This window comes from Liolophura sinensis, chromosome 7 (genome assembly GCF_032854445.1).
Source record: "Liolophura sinensis isolate JHLJ2023 chromosome 7, CUHK_Ljap_v2, whole genome shotgun sequence".
In the NCBI taxonomy this organism is placed as follows: domain Eukaryota; kingdom Metazoa; phylum Mollusca; class Polyplacophora; order Chitonida; family Chitonidae; genus Liolophura; species Liolophura sinensis.
Window position 1 is genome coordinate 34,316,918 of NC_088301.1, and position 24,398 is coordinate 34,341,315.

General features: G+C 34.7%; 2 protein-coding genes across 2 annotated transcripts in view; one reads left to right on the top strand and one right to left on the bottom strand.

The window, feature by feature from the left end:
- The window catches only part of LOC135471207 (uncharacterized), a 19,934-nt gene extending 11,544 nt beyond the window's left edge, over positions 1 to 8,390 (bottom strand). Inside the window, 1 exon segment of the mRNA XM_064750328.1 lies at positions 8,080 to 8,390. The gene's annotated coding sequence lies outside the window, so the exon portion shown is untranslated.
- The window catches only part of LOC135470865 (caspase activity and apoptosis inhibitor 1-like), a 99,950-nt gene continuing 79,555 nt past the window's right edge, over positions 4,004 to 24,398 (top strand). The window contains exons 1-2 of the mRNA XM_064749912.1: positions 4,004 to 4,015; positions 7,600 to 7,648. The gene's annotated coding sequence lies outside the window, so the exon portion shown is untranslated. The remainder of the gene's footprint in view (positions 4,016 to 7,599; positions 7,649 to 24,398) is intronic.

Sequence of the window (24,398 nt, forward strand, 5' to 3'; positions counted from 1 at the left end):
AAATCATGATTTTGTGTTTACCCAAACACATATAACAAAAGCATTAAATTAAACTAACACTTTTCAATAATACACTTCTGAAGTCTACATTCAGTTGGGTCGATCTTTAGAAATTCTACAACATACAACCATTGTTCAGGCTAAATTCCAGCCTTCGTCTTATAACTAAAAAAAGGGAAACTGTGCATGTACCCACATAAATTAAACATGTGGCATGTACATTTCTGTCTGACTTCATAAAGAAAAACTGTACTGTGTAAAAAAAAAAAAAAAAAAAAAAAAAAAAAAATGATGTAATTGAAGTCAAGCATTAATTTTAGAAAGTTAACAATAGAAAAGGAGACAAAAGAAGGCCACTCCTTTGAATGGCTCTATATCATTTCTTACTCAAATAATAGTAGTGACAGTACTCATTTTAAATACCAAGTTGAAACTGTGTTTTTAGCTATCCTTAAAAAGTTCACCCTTGAACGTCCTACTACTAAGTAACTACTACTTGTGAACTTTACATGTACAGTGAAGGCATTTGTATTTCAGCGTTTATGTACAATTTACATGTATGTATGTGTCATGGATATCAGCACAATAGTCCATTATTCACACAACTGCATTAAATTAGTTTTAAGTATCCACTCTGGAATTTGTTATTCACACTAGTACTGTGCATTTTGTATGATAATTTTCAAAAGCCACACATAATGAGTCCACACAGAGTATATATAATTAGGCTCTCCGACACTCGTGCATGGGTCTTCAAATATAGTTAGCTGTGTTAGAAGTAAAGGACAATCCAAGCTTTTATAGGGCCACTGATGACTTCCTACATGTTATTTTTGACAGGATATTATCAAAAGCGCTTTGGCCTAATTTTTTTTAAAACACAGAACGTATGTATAATATCATGGCGTATGAGCATAGAGGAATGATAATGAACTGTATATGATTTGCATGCCCATACATGCTTCAAATTTAGAAGTCTATGCTGATCAAGTTAAGGCATAAAATTAATGTCAAAGCATTGTGTTAAATACCTGTGGGTGACACAATCTAAAATGTATTTTGGACACATTTCAAGAGGGTCGTCATAATGACATAATAAAAACTATGAATAGCTCAAATACATGTAAGTTAAAGAGAAAGTCCACATACATACAAGACAAGTATACCATATTGACTGTTTTGAAGACAAAGTTTTCACTGTTCCATTTATTTACCCATGACTAAAGCTACTCATAGGTAAACAATGATAGACACTGGACATTTATGCAGCAGTTAAGACCTTTACTTTGTTAACTTATGAGCACATTTTATTTTAAACTAAACATTATTATGCCGGTAAAGCATGACATTTGCATTAAACAGATTTGACTTTATCACTACATTTTAGGTTTAAATTGTTCATAACGAAAGTTTCTTAGTCACTCTTTATAAATATCTCAGACTCATACCACAGAAATAAATAAAAATAAAATGATCTTATATACAACTAAAAATATATATTTGCATAATGACAACTTAATGTTCACACAATAATAATGGGAGGGGAAATCTGAAAGAATACCATGTGGCACGCACACATGCCATCTTCACATTCATTTATACAGCGGCACTGCTGGCGGCCAAATCCTCTTACATATACCTAATTCAATGTGATGGTCGTAAAATATAATCAGATTTCTTTTTGCATTTTGGCATCCATAACATTCCCACAGCGTGGCTTTCAGATCAATAGATGTCATGCTCTTTCTAAGGCCAGCTTCACTGCTGATTTGCTTTGTCTACCCCAATTACAATACATGAACACTTAGACAATGCTCATTCTAGCAGATTAATATTACCCTCCATAGAAATTCCACTGATGACACAGAGGTGATCTGCGATCCAAGAATATATCCCACAGACTTGGTGCCACATGTACATGTATGCATACATGCAAATTGTTCTGAACCCTAGATGCCTCATCACTGCCACCACAAGCACCTGCTTACAGCATAGATCAAACAAATGATATTGGATAAAGACAGAATTTCCTTCACATATTATACCATTCCAAGCAATTAAAAAAACTGCTTATCGACCAAAGCAATATCATGATATTAGAAAAATCATGGTAATTATACAGAGATGAAAAACCATAAACCTGCCTATGCTGATACACTGCATGTATGAGTATACCATATTAACCAACATCATCCAATCTGTGGTTACCAAGGTAGGAGCCATTTCAAAGCCCAATAATCAAATGTATGATGAGGCATACAGGTTCATGAATTCATCTTATTTGTCAATATAGCTTGAGGGCGGGTCTTTCGGTAGCTTGGGAAAATGCCAAAAACAATGAAATCTACTAATTTAAAATCCTGCTGCTGGGCAAGCCATGCGTTTGCATGGAAGCATGGAGAGTTTTTCTACCAATATTTCAGCATTGTGGCAAAAATGATTAAACACATAACTACTTTTACATACAAAAGCACATGCCTTTTTCATACCTTATTATGGTTGCAATATTTTTGAGCTTTGGCTCGAGTGCACATGCACACACAGACTTTTTCACTAGGGAAATTATTCAATGAGAAATAATTATGTGTAGCACAACACCATATTTTTCTTTCCATATAATCCACCCATAAAATTACCTTTAAAACAAGGATGTGGAGTAAAAAAATAACTTTATTACATGTTAAGTTAAGTAGCCCATATGAACACACATGTATTTCTTACAAGGTTGCATTACTTTTATGCCTGCTAGATATATTAGTATTTATAGATAACTACAGCCCACATGTAAACACCCTGCATACAATGAGAGCACATTGTGAAAGTGAGAGGCTAACAGATTGTTTACAACTTGAGTCCGGGTCTAGGGAGAAATCTACAAATACCATACATATTCATTTACCACCACAAAAAGGTTAAAACTGGTGGAGTTCCTGCCCTGGAGTATATTACTGATTGTGATACCAAGTCCTGTAACCAGATCACACTGGCTCACTGAAATTCTTTATTTCCTTTCCCATGTAGGCTAGGATTTATTTGGGAACATCTGTGGACTATTACTGGCCTAGACAGTATCTACAACAGAAAAACAACTCATGTGTTTCTTCCCTCCAATCCTACTCTTTGAAGAAATTTTATTTCTCCAAGCCACCTATTAAACTAATTATCCTGGCTTTATAAAGCCTCTCCTGCCAAGGCATAAATTTTTAACCCGGTCGATACACGATGGCCTCAATTTTTCTGTGCTATGGCTCCAGTCCGTTGTTAGCCGAGCTGTCAAAACTGCCCCGGCCATATCTGCCGGCCAGCGGCAATTCAACCATGTGAATGACAGAAACGTCAAAAACCTCGTCCAATGCGGTAAACCCCTAACGCAATGATGTTTCTAGAAGGTATACGCACAAACTCAAATAAGAAGACTAAAAAGTGAACTGATATTCACCCGCTCAAAGAAGCAGCACATCGCAAAACATTAAACGGCATGAACTCAGCCTGTCCGAGGGCTGGCCTTCGTGAATTTCGGCCCTGTCCGGTCCTGCAAACCGCTAAAGCTCTATGTAAAATAAAGCCAAGCCTGCCTTTGTGAAAAAAATTCATTCTCGCTTACTTAACTTCCGCTAAAATGTCCCATTCATGATAAGGGTCTGCACGCGACTTCTATTGTCTTGCCTGAAGACAAAGATAATCATTTTTCTTCGTTCTAATCCACTGCAGGCGAAACAAGCCAGCCTCGCCTAAAATTAAAATTTTAAAATTGATCCAGCTCGGGACAATGAGTACTTGCATTCTGTCAACCTTAAAGTCTTTCAAAAAACTTTAAAAATACTCAATTTTAAAAGAAAACCCTAACCATGTGTTTCAAAACAACTTTCCACCAAAAAACCACAAGCTTACTATAACGCGACTCAAAGAAAACGAGAAAAAGTTTACCTTCAATTCATTCACCTCTCCGCTGCCTCCGCCATCTTGCCTTGTTCGTTTCCCAGCATTCCATACGGCAAGATGGCGTCACTCGCCGGTGAGTTGAAAATATTTTAGTCTGCTTCGAATTATCAAGATATTAATGGAAACTGATCGGTCTTGAGTGGGCAGGCGGTAACTACCATTCTGTTTGAGCTACACGAACAACCAGACTGGAGTATTTCCCCGAAAGCTTGCACAGTTTTCCCGCAAATCCCGTCTCGCACTCTCCAAACTTACTTGACAGCAGATAACAAGTAAACAATAAGGTTGCAGGCCACTTTTACATCTGTTGAATAATAGTGTCATAACAGAACATAATTACGTAATCAAGCGGTCTTGTCATAGGTGGTAATCACCGCAGCGATCCTCTTCTATGCCAGACACAATGAAAGGATCTTTTTTTCTTCCTAGGGTTATGTAGATTTACGGATGTCACGGTCTGCATGGAATATGGTTAGATTGACAATTACATACGTTTATAAATAAAATATGTCTTATTGATACTGACGTTCATTCCGGATTGAATGTTCCAAACAGATATACGTATAGATACTTCATAGATATATGAAAGAAGGAATAAAGCCTTTTTGTCTTTTAACAACATCAGAAATTAATCTCATAAAAAATCTCATATTCTTGAGTTTCACTTTGGACCCATGCAGTGTTTGGCTGATTTGTGAGTTTATGTAATTTGTAAATAGCTAGTGTCTATTGGTTGTGTGTTTTGGAAAATCTAAAATGTCAGCATGAAAATTTGCCATTTGATGGTAATATTTATTTTAAATACTTTTACAGTTATGTAAATGCAAAAGATTTGTATCATTAATGATAAAAGGGAAGATATAATAAAGTAATAGTTTCTGTGTGCATCACACATGTAGTCAACAAATATTCACTTACCAAATTCATGCATCTGTGTCCAAAATGGCTATGGTAAATTTTAATCCAGAATTTGCATCCAGCCACACACATGAGATTTCACAATGTAGCTGTTGTGAGATCCAGCCTCTAAATTTAACTGAAGTCTTAAGAGGATTAAGATTGATGCAATTTAGAAAATAACGCAGAGCTCTGAATACACGGTTAATCGGGTATTTTGTATTAACTGGTCACAGCACAGTTGTTGACTGAGAGAAATCTACAAATTTGGCTGATCTCCCTTAAAAAGAGTGATTATAAATTAACAGGTGCTGGTTATTTATATCGTTACAAACATATTCATGGTTCAAGTAACCTATTCTAAGACAATTCAGGTATGAATATTTGTAGATAAATAAGGCAATAAGCAGCAGATTGGGTCCACAGCATCTATTAATCTAAATATATATTTATTAACTGAGTATCACACATGTTTATTCATGTGGAATTTGTCTGTTTTGTCTGTATTACTGGACATGCCCTGTATTTTAAAACAGTGCCATGTGTTGAAATGATAGATTCCTCCTCCTATGTTATGTGCAAGTGATTTTTACAGATATTCATTGTGAAATATAATGAACCTGTATGGAAATTTGATGGAATGTGATCATATGAACTAGGATTGAAGAAAACAGCATTTTTAACCACAACTTAAGTTAATGCTGTTAAATTGTTTGATAAACCCCTGGGTTTAATTTTCTGTAATTTGAGAGACTGAAGTCTAAGAAAAACTTAGATATCTCCTACATCTAACAACTGTTTGTAACTTTCGACAAGAGAGACATTAAAAAAAAAACTGGAGTAAGTTATTAAATGTGGAAGGTGGCTCGTTGAAAACATATATGTACATGAATATATTCATTTATAGCCATGCATTTTTGTTAAATTCATTGCTTGTCCATAGACCCACTGTGTATTTATAAATATATTGCCTTATTTGGGCAGGCAATTTACAAGATAATAACCACTCCTTGAATTATTGCATTTCTGACATGAACATCCAGAAAAAGTGAAAAGTATTAATTTCCCATACATCCATATATATATATATATATATATATATATATATATATAAAGTCATAGGACTGGAAAAAGGTCATACATGTCTTAAGTACATATAATTATTAATGCATGCATATTATATATACAGGTACATGTATAGTTGTATTATTGAGCATCCCTGGATTTATGCTCTTGTGTTCCACATTATGATATATTTACATTCACGGGTAAATGAATGTAGTTTTAGTAAAAAAATAAATGTTTACTTCATAAAATTCTGTTGATGTTTTTTTTTAAGTTGTGTTTGAATAATTTTGTCTTATTTCTCATCCATCCTGAATCACTAAGTAATAATAACATAACTAACATAATATTGTAATGTAAACATATATATACATAATATGTAAGTAAACATAACATTTACTTACATGCATGTCTTTATTTTATACCATTATACATTAATTACCGTTCACTTTTCTTCCCTTAAGTTTTAGTGTTGAAATAAAAGCTGATTTTTTTTCGGGTTTTTTTGTCTTTTTTTTGTTTAATGAATGGAAGAGCAAATATATTTGTAGTACTTAAAATTTTAAATTCAAGAGGATTGAAGACAGAAGAAAAGAACCAGAGATAATGTTTCTGCAGAGACAGTGAAATATGTATCCATATATGAGCATGTGTTTTATTTTTGTGTTGTACAGCAGACACTTGTGCACCTAGAATGTGTAGGCAAACACTTGCCATAATTACTTTGAAGTCTTCTGGTCTAAATCGCTTTTTTAGAATCACACAGATAGGTATGGAAATCTTAGTTTGGGTAATGATGGGGAGGGTCTATGAATAGAGGTTTGGGTTAATAAAGTTGTGAGTAGAATGGGCTTGTTGGGTAATCCTTCAGAGAACCCCATGGATAGAGAATCAGTAGCTGTAGTTGTCACAGTTGACTAATGTTCACACCATGTCTGCTGTCTGCTACGATACCACCCACTGAGAACTTGCTTATTGACAAAGCTGTTAAGACTTGATTTGTTATTTAATACACCTCTTTGATTTTGGTCAGTAAGTTCAGTCATTTGCAAGTTTCTTCATTCTAACTGTTGAAAAGACTATTTTTTTTTGTATTTAAAGGATTATCAAAAAGGTACAATATTTAATAGTGTTAAATTAGTAGTATAAGTAATATTTTGTACACAAAATTAATATAGAAGTCAGATAAACTTTAATTTTTAACTAAGACAAGCAGCTCTGTACAGGTTGCTGTTGGTCACTCTGTAAATTGGTGAAACCTTTAACATAGAGGTTAGTAAAATTTTTGATATGCAATATTTTAACATGGGATGGTCAACTTGAGTTTGTTGACTTATCTTTAAAATGGTCTATCATGTAAGGAAACACCTGGGTGCATGGTGAAATTGCCTTTTGCGGGATGTAGCAGCCATTGCATATTCGTGTGTTGTGGCGTGTTATTACCTGTTATACAGCACTTTATATTTTAAGCTTAAACTTAATTTCTGGAAAGACACATCTGTGAAAGATTGACAGTAGCCATCACCATAAAATGTTGATTTTGTAGATATTTGTACTCCTATACATCTGTTTTAATAAAGAGGTTAATCAGGTACTTATCCAGAAAGTATAGTCTGTGATGGAGAATAAATATTTATGGTACTATACTTGTAGATCATACTAAACCAAAACATTAATATGTTTCGTCTGTTTTAGATGCAGTATATGAATGACCGTTGATTATAGAATAAAAGAAAACTTTCAGGTAAGCTTTGAGATATTTAAATATAAGATTGAATGAGATACTGGTCAACCACCTACACATGAATACAAGTATTGTACTTCTATATACACGTGCATGTCGTTTACATGGATATAATATCTAAAGTAAACTTAGTTCAAAAGTATGAGTAGAGTTATATTATTTAAGGATCCAGCAATGACAAAGTTTGCAGAACTGTTTAAAATCCATGTGATGGTGTTGACTTACTTATCTACTTAAATCAACACTGATGTTGGTATGGTGAATGATATAATTTTTGGATTTCATACCATTCCATGGCCTATGCAACCCTAAGTTACTTGCATACTTACTCATACAAAATGATATACTGTACTTCTTATAGGGTATATGTGCACGTGTCCAAATCAAAGTTTACATTTGTCATTAGCAGGCTTGAATTATGCTTTACTTACCCATTGTTGAAGACAGTTAAAGGTATGCACTTTTTCCGTTCATGTTTGTTACATGATGTACAAGACTCACACTAAAACACGAAAATGCATAGATGTTGACATTTGCCAGTGTAACGTACATATATATTACTGCAGATACCAGTTTTGGACTAATTAGACTTTCAGATGGCAGATTGTTTATATACATGCAAGCTGTTGTCGGAGTCTCGTCCGGCCGCAATGAAACAGACAAAATTATATATGTGTGTATATAGATCTGTATATATGTACATGTAAGTATAAACTACGCGGAGCTACATCATTGAGCTAGACGGCAGGGAAAATATCAAATCATTACAGGCCCAGTGAAATTGTTTAGTTCACCTTTAATGAATTGACATAAATGTTGTGAGCCCTGATCGCCTTGGTGCAGATGGCCGCCTATGTCATGCGAGTGATAAACTGCATTCTTTCAAAATTGCTTTAATTAAGGATGAGTGTTTATTTGTAGTCTGATTGCTTTTCTGAACGCAATGTGGAATTGGCCCAGAAACATGCACATATATATACATACATGCAGATATACATAACATGGATGCTTGTAGATCTAAAAGTGTATTTGCACAGTATTCCAAAGGTTGCTAGCATTGTAGTCAGTCAAGTTGTACAAAGTTCCTATTCTGCTCTGCGATTAACAAGAGAGCCAGGCACAATCTGTATAACCGGAACTTCATCCTGTAGTTCCACATACGTTTGTTCGTGGAAAAGGGGATCTTGAGGGGTGGTCTCTGTCTTCTTTATTTTTGTTACATGCACCATGTGCAGCTTCCTCATCTTGATTTGAAGGAGTGAAAAATAACATCTGTTCCAGTGTGCCTAATCTTTCTCACCCCTTTTTGGAATGGAATTATTCACACTAAATACACAAAGATCCACATGTTAGAAACCCAGCTGAATCAAACAAGGTTACTTGTTAGTGCTCCAAAAATTGTACTTAAAATTTTTCTGGTGCATTGTGTTTTAAAGTTGTAAAAAGATAAATAAAGAATTCAGTGGACATTAAAATGATAACTGCTATAAGAATTTCCTGTTTTCTGCAGGCAGATGTACAAGTATATGTATACATTATAAGCTGATCTGATTTTTCTTAAAGCAAGACTCTTTTAACCATTTTAAGAGTGTATAAACTTATATGTTATAATTATTGAGATACATGTAGTACTTATTTTCCTCCAATGTGGCCAGTGTCAAGTGTGTTTATACCATTTTTGCAAGATCGGTAAGATCCTAGTGGAAAATGCTTTTGCCACTCAAGCCTTAGCCTAACTTGAGGTTGCATCAAAACATACAATGTAACTGATGACTTTTGTGCTAAAATAACAGGATCTGATGTCATGTCTACCTGGCTCAACCTCAGGTTCAGAAATATTTTGATATTAAGGTAAATGTTACTTGCCTGAAAACACTATAGGTTTTTGTGTGTGTGTGTGTGACACTTCATTTATATTGCATTCCTTTATTAATCACATATATTTTGAAACATGCTGTCGGTTGTTTAAATATTTATATATTTGGTTGATTTAGTGTCTTGTAGAAGACAGTTACTTTCATGACAGTCATGTTTATGTGTTGAGAAAACCACTATGCTTTGCCCGGTAAATTGCAATCCTCCTGACATAAAGCTGTTGCCAAGACAGCAGGAGTTGGATTTGAATACGGATCATCTTCCCTTATGGTCCAGTCTGCTTTGACGAGACCACTGCTTTTAACAAAACAAGTCTGCAAACACCCCAGAAGTCTTATTATATCAGATATTAGACATATTGTCTGGTTTTCTCCCAAGATGTGACCAGGCAGTATTTACATATATGGATCCATTACTGCTCCACAAAATGATAGCTTAAATTTTTCAGATTTATTCTTTGTTTTAAATCAGAATTAGTTCAGACTTTAAGAAATTATTAGAATAAAGTGTTTTTTGTTTTTTTACACTCAGTAATTGTTAGGTGGAAGTCCATGCATATGCATGTAGGTTCACACTTGCAGCACAGCTGGTTTTTAACTTTACCTCTGCTCTTAAAACATGTGTATATGTACTTACTTACTTACTTATATATGGACTTCAATATGCTAGTCTTCTAGTGGTATCATGCCTGCCTCCAAGTCTCATTGCTGTTTAAAATTTCAGTAGAGCACATGTGTAGATTCAGTATATGTGTGTATATGTATGTAAATCCTGTGTTATAGGGTTTATTGGGGGGGGGGAGGTGTGGTTTAACCCGTCCCTCAGTGCTAGTTTAATAGGCTTTGTTGAACAGAGCTGAGCCATTATTTCCAATTACTCATGGGACTCAATTCCTGATAACAATTTTAATTGCTTTTGGCTTATGGATATTTTCTAAAACTACTCTGCATGAAGCATAAACATGTTTTAGCTTGTCTGGGATGGGTAGATTCCCCCCAAACACAGGTAGTGAAGAATGAAAAAACATACAAAAAAGGCTGCAAGATTAAACCTGTTTACAAGTTTTCTAACAATAATCTTTTGTGCGTGTTTGCTCGTAAAGTTAATGAAATTGTAATCATGCCAACTGAAGAAAAGCTGCTCATGAGCTTTTTAAACTGAATAAAAAAAATAAGAGACTTCTGAAATAGTGCCAGAAGTGATTTTGTAACACTCCAGGAAATCCATTTTAATCTTTTCAAGCGTTTATAGAACCTAGGCCTTTTAGTGACAGATGTGAAAAGCCATTTTTATTGTTGAACAGGGGGTCCTCTGTGTAAGAATTCACTGCACTCTATAGAAGGGTCAGACTTTGAAAATAACCGTATGTCGTTGAACAATGGGAGCTCCCCACTTGCACCTCCTGAATAACGTTTTATAAAAATGTTAGACCTTTTTTGGTACAAGGAGAAACCCTGCAAAGAATAACTCCAAGTAACTTGTGTATTTAGTTGTATGTATTCTTTATGGATATAAATGGTATTAATAAAAACAACTTTATCTTCAGTTATACTTATGAAAATCTAGATTAGTCAGCCTCATGTACATGTTTTGTGTGTATGTAATAAGGTTAAATGTTTATTCTAATGCCAGGTGATGTATTATCGTATGTGTCCTAAATATTTCATTATTTCAACATTTTAATCACCTACTCAAGCCATAAAACAAAAAGTTACGAAAAAGTTAAAATAAAAATCACTCACATAAAACGATATCAGTGTATGAAAATTGATGTCTCTGGCCACTGCATACACTTTACACCAACAAAGGGAATATTGTGAATGTTGATAAGCTGATACATGAATAATCATTTTTGTATGAAAATTTACTTTTCAGTTTTATATGAAAATTGACTGCAACTACACATGCTTGAGCCAAAGTAAGAACTTTCTTTCTGTGAGCTGTGATGCTCATGTCCGTGAAATGAGGGTATTCTCAATATATTTCAAGAGGACATAAGCTATTCTATCATATTCACTTACCCCCCCCCCCCCCCACCCCCACCCCCACAATCACAACACACACACACAACCTACCCCAAGTGGCAAAAATTAAGTTTAGAAAAGTGACTATGAGTCACACTTTTCAATTACAATTTCATGCCAGCTGGTAAACTTTGTGTAGGTGAAATGCTGGCAGTTGAAGAGAGGCTCAGATTTCAGCTGGCTGAAAGACACATGTAGTGTGTGTGTATTGTGAGGAAATTGTAGTTGGATCAGCACACACATATATAACATGTACTCTGTTTGCTGTGCATAAGGTTATTTCTAAAAGCGTGGAGAGTCTCTGAAATATACACGCATGGAAGTTATGTAAAAGTAAATACCAGTACAGTTAAATGATATGTGCTTTATTCTGGCTTTTGTCATTCATAATTACTTGTAGCCTATGTATCCGTATTCTTTATTAACCACTACTGAACATTAAGTTCTGATGTCATAGTGCAAAGAGTAGCGGAAGCACATGATCTAAAGTAATCACCCGGCATAAGTCTCTGTCTTTTATACTTCACCCTTAAAGTTGCTGAATCTGTAGTTATAACCCAAAACTTCCTTAACTTGCATCTGTCAATGACTTTGGCCCAGGTGGCTAGATAAATCACTTGCCCACAAACACTAATAACATGAGATGATGAATAGTGTTCAACAGCAACCAAACTTCAGATTACTCTTTTTGCAATTGCCAAAGTTGATACTGGTACCTTCATTGTTCTTTTTTTTTTCTACTTTTTTTTTTCACTCTCAAGATAATGTGCAGTATGTGGCGGAAATAAAAAAAAAAAATGTGCATGTAGGTTTGAAAGGTCATTTGCTTACAGAGATATCCATATATTACCCAAGACCAGGTTCTAAATAAGATTGTGCTGACAATGTTCCATCTCTGTCTTAAGCTTTGGGTTCTGAATTAGTTGGCAGGATTTTTTGCTCTGTTTTATATATTCCTTGCTAGTGTGGTCAGAAGAGCTGTGCCCATTGACCACATTTTTATTTGTGGCAGCATATGGTTGGGACAGCGGAAAGATTATTAATCCTGTTCAAAAACTGTCACAGAGATACATTTTTAGTTTTTAACCGATACAAAAAAAATAAAGAATATTATGGAAATCTCTGATCGTGAACAAAGACAAAAAAAGTATGTGAATAAAAAATGTCAATTTTTTTTTACAGGTGGATATGAGAAAAGAAAGGACAAGTTTATTCATATCTGTCTGTTAATTTAGCAAAACACTCATTTTCATAATACCAATAAATGCATATTGCTAATACCAAGGTTGTATCACAGTTATGAACTCTATAATCAATAGACAACTTTGAAGGTTATGTTTTCATGTAATTTCTTGGGGGAGAAATGCATTTTCTTCTGCCGCGAATTTTTGAGCTCTAGTTTAGGTAAAGTCTGTTTTAACTCTATACACAAAGTTTACACTATGCATATTGTTGACTAAATTTAATTTAAAGTGGATACAAAAGATGTGTTAAATATAAAGCGGCAAAAGAGGCATATAAGAACGTGTTGATTAACTGACATTTATGGTCATTTTGGTTTTTAACCACATGCAGTTTGGTAGAAGTACAAATGCAGTGAGGTATAGCGCAGCAAATTTTCATGACAGCATACTTTTATATATCGAGAAAGAACAAATTACATGCTAGCTGAGATGCATATCGAGGAACAAAGTCAAATGTAAGGCTGTAATCGCTCATTTTAAGTACCTCAACTTTCTTGACTTTTCATCATGTTCTAGAATTGAAATTACAGATGTCTGCAATTCTTTTTTAAGCTGAAGCAGCATATGTAATTTTCCCATGCTTAAAATCTGATTTTCAGAGTTTCCGTAAGGCTGAATTGATATATGCAGAGCAACAGAACTGAAGCAAAATCTATAAATATCAATTTTTTTCCTCTGAATGAATGATCTTGTGAGAATTTACAAGAACTGTCATCTAAGATCATGAGGGAATTTAGGGCAGGAAATACTCTGAATAATGTTTGATATTTATTCTAATTTATGTATGCTAATTGACTGCATTTAAAGCTAGAACACCAAAAATGCATTCATTTCAAGTTGGACTTATCCGACATTAGCAGTCATCATGTAATGACTTTGTTCAAGTTCGTTTTCTATTGTGTGTGTATGCGTATCCAAGAAAATTGCATAGTCATGTTAAAATGAATCCATTGTTATTATGTATATGTGAGTTTTTGAAGTAAAAGGCATCTTTCTCTCAGTCACATGCATAATTTAATAAACATACATGTACATACACGTACACGTACATGTACATGTATTTACTCTAACTAGTGTAACTGTAGGTGACTTAAACGTACCCTAATTCTTCTAATATTTGAGACAGATAGTAGTAGTGTGGAAAGCAGAATATCTTTACCAGCTTTTTGGAAAAGTAAATATATGAGTGCGTTGTTCATTAGATGATCTAGAGAAGAAAGAAACTCAATATTCCTGCTGGAATTACATAAGTATATTGGCTACAATGAGCAGGCCAGGTGTCCCAAAATTTAGAAGAAATACGGTAAGCTGGACTTTTTTCTCCTTTCATCGACATTTTATTTTCTAAAGTGAGACATTAATGTCATCCTTAAAGCATTATATAGGTAAATAAAATTATAATCTTTTGGAAAGTTCTTTCAAAGTTTTTGATTCACAACTACTATAGTAGGTGGTTATATTAATACATATATATTGATTTCTTTGTAATAACATTATTCAGGCATGTTGGTTAAATTGGGTTAAAATAAATGTATATTAGGTGAAGAAAATGCACATTTAATAATACATGTATCTACACTATTAGATATCTGCACATTGGTTGTAGATTGATTGTGTTCTGTAAGTTCTTTCAGTGAGATGTCATTACATCATTAACATCTACATGCATGTCAGTACTTACCTTATTACTGTATTGAAGTCCTGTATACATGTACATATAGAAACTCCACAAGTAATCACATCTGTTCTAAAATACTCTCTGAAAATAACTGCATATGTTTCCCTTCAGTTCAGAATAAAATGTCGTTCTCACTTCCAATCTATCAGAAATTTAATCTTTTTTTTTCTTTCATAAGTGCAGAATTTCACATATTTTTATCCACAGAAAACAGGATATGAATATTACTTTTTCATCAGATCTTTTTTATTTTCTGAAAAACTTGAGTGTAATTAACTTCTACCAAAATACATCTTAGTATCTTTCTACAATCAGATGGCTTTACACAGAGCTTGTATTTTCCCTGTCCTTGGGAACACATATGCTAATGTGTATGAACTGATCAAGCAAAATCTATTTTTATTTATTTCACTCAATAATTATCGCCTGTAGGCATTTTTTTCTCTATTCACATCCGTTTTATCCGAGACAAAGTTTGAAAATTAGTCATCCGGAATGATATATGCTCATAAAAAAACTTCATGTCTCCACCTTTGAATTCTTTTTTTTAATAATTCTAAAAGAAAGAAAATCTGAAAATAAAAGTATTTCAAATATATATGTACACGTATATGTGCTGATACAAGTAGCTGAAGTTTTATTCACTTCACTTAAAGGGCATACACATGTATCACATTAGGAAGAAATATATACAGTAGCTGTCAACTCAAATATACTTTGAACAGAATGATATTTATATATTCTGCTTCACATGTTTACTGGATCGAATGAGATGTTCAAATCATTAATGTGTATAAATGTTTTCAAGTCGGTATTCCTTTGCAGGCATTAACCATCTCCCATATTGTTATATCTGAATGTAAAGTTTGTTTTGAAAGGTTCAAATGTATCTAATTATTTTTTCTTCATACATCATTTTCATGCAAATCATCCCCGATGTGATGAAATCATAGAAAATTTTCATGTGGAAGGGACGGATTTTGCCTTTTGTGTGAGGGAACTTGGCGTGATGCCATCATGGTTATTCATGAGTTATATTTGGCTTCCAGTTGTGAAGTGATTGGTCGCTAATTGAATTTTAAGCTCTGTCCAGTAAGCTATGGTCTTACATTGAATGATATCTAACTGACCAATGAAATGGATGTATACAGAGAGTGGTTGTCCTAAGCTTTTTCATTCTGTCTCCAAATGTGTCATTTGCACCAATTCTTGGAGACTTGGTGTTACATTTCAACACAGGATTCCAAACCTTTGAAACCTAGTCACTGGTATGGCATGGTTTTTGAAACTTGAGTAGAATTGAGTATTATATGTAAATCTGTATAGAAGTAGACAATTTAAAACTAATAGGTTTTGCTCTGTATGCACCCACATGATTGTACGGTTTTTCATGTACTACCAATAATATAATCATTGTAGACCAGTATCAGACTGTAAACCAGAGCATATACACTTATAATAGGGAGTGGATTAAAGTACATAATTTGTCTCTGACTATCCATTTAACCATACTGTAGTTTAACACCTTTATTAGCCCGCCTTTCGAAGAAAGGAGAGGTACTGTGAGAGAGGGATCAGATGCTGTCGGTGTCAGTGTTGGTGTTCAGTTTGGTTTTAAGTTATTGGCCAACCATAGGGTTGCAGTGGCCACCCATATCGCACCGATACACAATCATTGGTAGCAATTTGCATATAAAAGACCAAGGAAGTCTTTTACCTCAAAGCTAAACATTTTACTCAGCTATTCACAGGGTTGCAATTGCCTCCCATAGTACATGGATTGCCTAATGCAGTTCATAACTTGCATGTCATAGACATCTGTGGTAAAGTTGTGCACTAACTCCCCACAATGTCTTTTACCACCACAATCATTTACAACTCCATAACATATGAAGTCACTGCTCTGCAATCCTTATGCATACTATAAACAGTGATAGGTGTAACAGTGTAAAAATTTTGGTCTTCCTTGTTGATTTCATGCAAGATCTTAGCACTATATAATTAGAAGGTAATATCTGCATATGACCGTGTCAATCATTCTACTATTTTTTGGTTAAGAGGTCAATATTTGAATGTATCAAATGACTTGAACATTATGCAGGTTTACAAACTACTGGTATTCTCTAAATGCCTTACTTTGTTGGTTTAACCCCTTAAGTTTGCTTGTATATGCTTTCATAACTAATATGCATCTGGGGCCAAAAGAAGTATAGTGGGAGAATCTTAGTGGGCCGGAGAATTCAAGGCAAAAATGGTTAAACACTAGATTTTACCTTGTGACCTTATGGAAGCACAACTTTGTTTCCCCAGTGCTGTATGTGTTTTTGCTATAGCCCAGGGGGGTTTGAACCATTTTTTGATTTTCTTAATAAATGTAATTAGTTGAACTTCAGAAAACAAAACATTGCTTTATGATTAATATATATTTTTTTTACTGTAGATAACTTGCTATATGGTACTATGAGTGGTCTTATCTATTAGTATTACCTAATACTACATTTATTACATTCTATATTGATATTCATGTATTTATGTATTTGTACATAATATATGTGAAAATAAAACCTGTGGACATGTAGCTAGGACAGTATGCAGGTTCTGTATGAATGTAATGAATTTAAACTTCCACATTTTTAAATCAAACTGGTCCAACAGGTCTTAAAGTTCCTATGAATTTTCTAGCAATAAATTGAGTCACAGGGGGACTGACAAAAAAAAATGACAACACCTGTGTAGCGGTAAGCTTATATTCCGCAAGTCTTTGTGTTGGACATACTTTTGTAATCAGAATTTACTGTGTACCAGTACATGTACATACTGATGATGGTTTATTGTTTATATATGCATAGAAAAATAATGTACAAATAAGATGGTTTCTGCCCTTAAGACATGCATGTTTATCATGATATCATGAGTTAGAAAATTTACTTGTGATTTCACGTCACTAATTGTGGAAAATAGAAAGTAAATACATTACTCTATATATTTGTATTAATCACCCTGGTTTTTGTATTTAAACATAAAGCTGCTTCTCTGAAATTAAGTGCATGTATTAGGTATTTGAACTTCTGTATACAATGTAGAAGTACATTGTCGTCCTAATAAAGGTTTTAATGTTAAAATCCCAAACATTAGAACTACACAAACTAGTAGACCTTTTATGTTGCTTGCACTGTTTTGGTGAAATATCAATCAAGTTTAAGCATTATACATTAATTACAAAGTAAATACATGTAAATTATCTCTTGATAATTTCAGTTTTTGCAATTTTGTAATGGAGTAAATATTCATAATTCTATACATGATTCAAGGCTATGTTTCAGACATGATTCAATGGCTCAGGTAGAGTGTAACATTTACTTGTACTTTTAGCAGTACATCAGGTGGTAACGGCATGTTAGTGTTCATGCTACTGAAAGAAGGTGAATACTCATGACTGTTGTAAATGTTTACTACAGTTCACTTGTAATATCTATAACGATGTACGAAGTGCAAGTTTACTCTCTTACATACATGTAGAAGCAAGAGTTTGTGGGGTGTGAAAATCCAAGAATGCATACATTTTGTAAAAGCCTAATCTTTCTGAATATATTATATACATACATCCAGGCATAGATTTAGCTACTTCACTGTGAGATTAGCCATTTTTCTATATTTTCCGTATATTTTCCACATTAAATTTCTTATGTAAGTGTTTCCCAAAACACCCCTACCTTCATGCCACCTTAACTAAAGTTAGATGGTTACAGGTAAATCTTGTTACAGCGTTAGGAGCCGAATTCCTTCAGGGGATTCTACACATTTTTTTTTTTCAATTTGATTATCTTAGGGTATTACTTAGGCTATGGATTTTGATTACAATTGAAGCTCTGAAGCATTTGACAGGAGGAGCCCAGTGTGGGTTGCCAGCAAAAGAGGTTATAGTGTGGCAATGAGGCTAGGATGTCATGTTAACGATGTAACTGATGACAGCTGACAGGCTTGGTGACAGGATCTCTCAGGGCTTACTGATCTGGGAGCTGATAATCACCTCCATTCCCCTGATCACACTCTAACACACCACCAAACCAACACAAGCTACCACTGCACCCCACCCCATCCCCCACCCGAACTTGTCATTTTTTTTTTGTTAAACATAATAGGCGATTTATGGGCCAGATGGGAAACATGTTATGTAATTTATTAACCAGGGTAGTATTGTCAAAGTTAACCTAGTGCTTGCCCACACATTATATCACATGCTTCATTTTCAGATTTAACTCAAAGTGTGATGATAAATGAAGAAAAATGCTATCCCCTGTATACATTTATACTAATTTAAGGTAATTATGGCTGCACATGGGCTTATGCACTGTATACAAGCATGTGGGTGTGCTTAAAGTTTGAGTGAAACAGATGTCTGAAATTTTGGTGTTAAAATGTTTGATGTAATTTCTTTTCTCCTTCACACAGGTGTGATACTGGTTAGACAGATGTGGTAGAATAATTAAAGATATATTCCATTGTTGCTCACAACGCTATTAGATAAGAGATACATGTATACATAGCTGTGATTGTCCTATAATTTTAGTGGTTACTTCACATGTGCATCACCTGTGTTTAAATTAAAGTCTTAATTGACTTATACAAGGATCAAATTAAGAGGTGATAAGTATGAACTACATATATATTTACTCTTATTTTGACTTTTGTATAAGTCGATTATATATATATATATATATATATATATGTACAGCGTATATACCAGCGTTCATGTTTCTGTTCATGGAAATAGGACTATATTTTTTATAAGAAAACTTTGTCAGGATCCCAAAAATGGACACAACAGTGTATAACAATCATGATCAGACATATCCTCTTTTCTCTTTCTGTATATAAATAGGTGGTTGGCCTTATCATTCTTAATTAATAACTGATCAAGTTTTTTGTGCATGTCAACCTGAAAATGGCTCTATGAATATTATAATAAGAAATGAAACTACTATGGAGAAAAATACTGTTTATTGTCCTTCATCAGTAGCTCTGCCTCTCAAACAGAATTTAATTTAAGTTTTAATTAATGTATGCCTAACATTCCTACACATCGTGTCCTCAGAAATAAAAATACCAACTAAAGCACAAGATGATTAGACAGATAAAAAGACTTATCTTCTTACCATACTATTAAACACTGACATCAGCAAAGTATTGGGTGTTATCTGTAAGACATAAATTTGAGATCTTCCTTCAGTGGCCTATACTGTTCTAATATGCAAACAACTTGGCTTAAAAAATAGGGGTAGTGCATTCTGTGATTTAGTGATTGTCATGTAAACCCCACATGTATGTCATACATGTGCAGTGTGCATTTATTTTACTGACTTTAAGCTTATTAAAATGACCAGTCTGAAGCTTAATCCATGTTGAAAATTTATACATTTGTCATTTGAGCATACCTATTAAAGTGACTTTCAAATCTTAATCTGCAAGATGATGTAGGTACTGTTAATCATACGTGGAGACCTAATGTACATGTACACTTAATTATGAAGATAAACAGCTTGTATAAACCAGTACACATGTATGCCTGCATCCATATAAGTAAAAATATGAACATATCATTCAGACAAAGGTAATAATGACTACATGTACTTAAATAAAATATATCAGGGTAAATGTTCTGGGTTACATCGTGAGATTACATGCACAGGTCTGTATTTTTTCTTGCACACAGCTGGAAAAAGTTTGAAGTTCATGGTTGTCAAAATCATGGCTGCATTCAAAGTCTGTGCTAAGCTTTCTTAATGTATATGGTCTATCTCAAGTGTCCCCTGCCTGTTTTCTTCTGTAACATGTACATACATGTACCCTTGTGTAAAGGTTTACGATTTTTAAACATTTACCTAATTCTTATATTTATGTTTAAAATGCAGTGTACAGTGTACCTTCCATACTGCTGTTATTCATTAGGATATCTATTAACAGTTTCACAAAGAAATAAAACACAAGAAAAAGATTTTAAGGGCCTTTTAATTTTGTTTCGTTTACCTATGTAAATGTAATGATATGTCTGGATCGAGTAAATCTATATAGAAGCCTATATATTTTGTAACTATTCAACTGTAGAATATTAAAACATATGGGTTCATGTTATGAATTAGACATTTAAACAATGTTTATATATAAATTTAGCCAGCTACATGTATATGTACAGTGTATAGGACTGGTTTAGATCAGGCTATGCTTTAAAAAGACACTTAATTGAATCATGCAGTTCACAGGCAACAGAAGTGCAAGTTTTACTTACCTTCACGTCTATTGTGCAGTAGTGTTTATCTTTCTGGGAGACGAAGTGGGTAGCATTTACTGAAAGTACAAAAGAATTCAGCATATAACTTTGTGAAACAATTGATTAACGTCACTGTGACGATTGCAGGAGAGAGTAACTCAATAACTCTGACCCCCTCCCCACCACCCTTCTCCCAGCAGTCTCTCCTCTTCTCTAACCCCCCTCCTCCCACCCTCACCTTCAGCACAGCCGGCTGTCTCACAACTCCTTACTATCACTACCACCAGTGTTCTCAGGTACCACTTAAATATTGCTGATATAAAATAAAGACATTGACATTTGTTCTCCTTTAACCATCTATGTTCCCCCAATATTTCCCAAATGAGCAGAAAGCCTAGAAAGCACAGAATACATGCTGCCCTTCATAGAAACTCAGTGCTTTTTTCCAGGCTTTACCAGACTTTAAAGCATGGGATTAAAATTGTGAGTGTAAAATGCTCCTTTCCTGATTGAAATGCCTTGATAGAGTGCAGTACTGCTGGGTCATATGTTATATATATATGCAGATGGAGATAGATCTGGACAGTGTCAATACAGATGGTTTTAAGGAGGTCTGTATACTTTTGCAAAATTTTCTTTCTGAATTGCCAAGTGAGTTATTACCTAGAAATGCTGCCATGTTAGCTGAGTGTATATATGTAAGTGCCTTCTCCAGTTAGTATCCACACTGTACGTGTGGGTCTAGGACATGACTGGGAATCATGGAACAAGTGCATGGTCTGGCAATGATTGCTGAAACCCCCTTTTTTCTCCTCTTTTCCAAATGGCGAGGTCACTGAGTGCCTCGCCTGGCTGTTTGACACTGCAGCAGGGCCGTGTTGGGGGGCCCCTAAGAGTCATCAATGAATGAAGCCACAAACGGCAGTGTGTACTACTCAAGCCCCAGTTGTAAAACATCTTGTAAGCAGAGCATCTTGGCTGCCTTCATTGGCCTTAGGGGAAATGAGATCTCCTTGCATTGGGGGAATGTCTTTGGAAGAAACAGGACAGGAGAATGCAGCCCAGTGATAACCTTTGCCTACAAGTTCTACCATTGTAGTTGTGATGGAGATACTGCAGCTAGAGGCAAACGGACTACACAGAACACCCTCAGAGGCATCCCTTCAGCTGCTTTTTCACATGTTTTACATTGTTTACATTTCCAAAATAACATCCCGGCTAAGAAACGACTGCAGCCTTTAAATATATAGTAACAGGATACCACTTGGGTTCTCTTGACTTCTGCATGTAAATTACATGGATTGGAGCTCTGGCACTGTGCCTAGCTACTTAAGGGCGGGTTATAAAGGAACCAGGGTATCTTCTGACGCAAAATGATAATTCTCTACCTCACGACTGGTGAAAAAGAGATGTGGAACAAAAAAAAAGTAGTAAAAACACCCAAAAACATGTGCGTATTGCAAAGGCTGAAAGAAGTGCACGCAGGGTTTTAACTTTCACTGGATTTTGTATTTCCTTTGCTATCAAAACAGAACGGGTTTCACATGGAGGAGAGAGATAGTGGGAAGCTGAAGGCCTGTAGTTTTACAAGGCTTACTACCTCAGAGAGTCATTAAAACTCCTCAGCTTATCTCACTACACTTCCTCTGTGGTGAAACCAGTGGGAGAAAAAGGAAAAGTGGAGGGGGTGGGGGGTATGGCCAGAGATTGTAATTTGGGTGTGATCAGGAGACTGAAGATTGCATGAATATTATCTGGGTACCTGCAAAATAGAATGCCTTGAAAGACATGCAGAGTATACTGCCTAAACTGAATATGCAGATATGCACGCGTGGTCTGCTGTTAATCAGCTATCGTGTTTCACACAATGCCATTGTTGACCTTTTCAGAATCGTCCAAACAGCGATGGTGTGATGTATTACTAGCCTCTGTTATAACTTAAAATCAATATCAGCACAGGCATCCTAATGTTCTAGCGGGTCTTCATGATGAGGTGTGAACATGTATATAATTTTGGATATCACAGGATGGGTGTGGTTTCATAATGTGACTGCTTATATACATGTATATGCACATATCACAGCATACATGTAGTAATTGATAAGGATTCTTTGGTGTAGGCCTTCAGTGCATACATATCTGATTATACCAGCATTATATCTGAATAAAATGTGTGCAACATGTTTGACATATTTTCAGTTTAAGTGTTTCAAATGTTTAAATGGACTTAAAGGAGTTTTGATGTATTTTTCAAATATTTTAGACACTTATGCATGTGTTAAAACCAACACATACAGGTACAACAATCGTCCAGTTCTATGTTCTTTTTATTATGAAATGCATTAATTTCTTAATTGAACATACCAGATATAACCTTAGACAGAAAAGCAATTTCAGAATTGTGACGTAACCATATATAGCAGTTTACTACATATTTGCACTGTATGCTTGAATGTTACAGACATTGTGAGAATATTTTATACAGATACGTGTACATGTTTGTATATATACATGCACTTGTACAAATATGTTTTTTTTCTTCATATAATACTTACATGTACAGTACAATTTGTGCTTTACAAGTAATCTATTGCTGCTCTTCTTGCTATGTTGATAATGTGTGCAGGCTGATAATTATGTGTTTCATGAGAAAATGTGCTCTGTTACATGTGTATTCATTCAGTGTTGTACTATATGTACATGTTTATTTACATGTACAGTACCTAAGAATGTGGGCAGCTTTAATTAAAGGAAAATTGTGTTGTTTCTGTGCATGCTCATGTTAAGAAAACAGTTAAATGAAGGCATTAGGAGTTTAAGGCAAAGTCAAACTTTCACGATAAATGTATAATATTTTGCTGTACAAGATTATTATGACAGGCAAAACGTTTTATCCTATGTTCAATTCATACAGAGATGATTTACTTACGTTACAGGTAGTTGCACATCTCAGGGGTAATATGCATACATACATACATGTACATATAAACTTAAAATACATGTATAAACACTATAGGTATTTATCCTGAGGACTTGAAAACACTGGTAGAACTCCGGACAGACCAGGCTTATTTGAATGCAGTAGTTCCTGTGATTTCCGGTTGTCTTGAACAACCAACTGGTTTTAATTGAGTTTGTGGCATTTATGGATCCATGGCCACCCTCCTTTTACCAGCTGGGTTTGAGGTATTGTGCACCACAAGCTTGTAAATTCATATAACTCAAGCATGAACAGTCGGCAGTAGTAGTAGTAGTAGTAGTAGCCTGTCCCTAGGCTTCACATAGCATTAAGAACTGGCCACAGCCTGGCACATTAATGAACTGAACTCTCTAAAACTCAAAGCCCTTTTAATTCACTAGCCCTGTGTGGACCGGCTTTTCTTGTATAAATATACGTTGTTTCATGTTGCCATGGTGACCAGATTCACAAGATACCAGCTCCTAGCATGCATGTACATTTTTGAAGTATTTTATCTCTATATCTGAGCATGTCATGTAAATTAATAATTGAGAGCGCAGTTGAGGTATTAGATTACTGTGTAAAAAAAAGAAGCCATGTTCTGTAGTCTCCAATCCTTTTCTTTTGATCTCATTTTGAGAGTGGAAATTAAAATGAATTGAATGCCCGGAGCAATGAACCACTAGAAATCTATGACCTCCC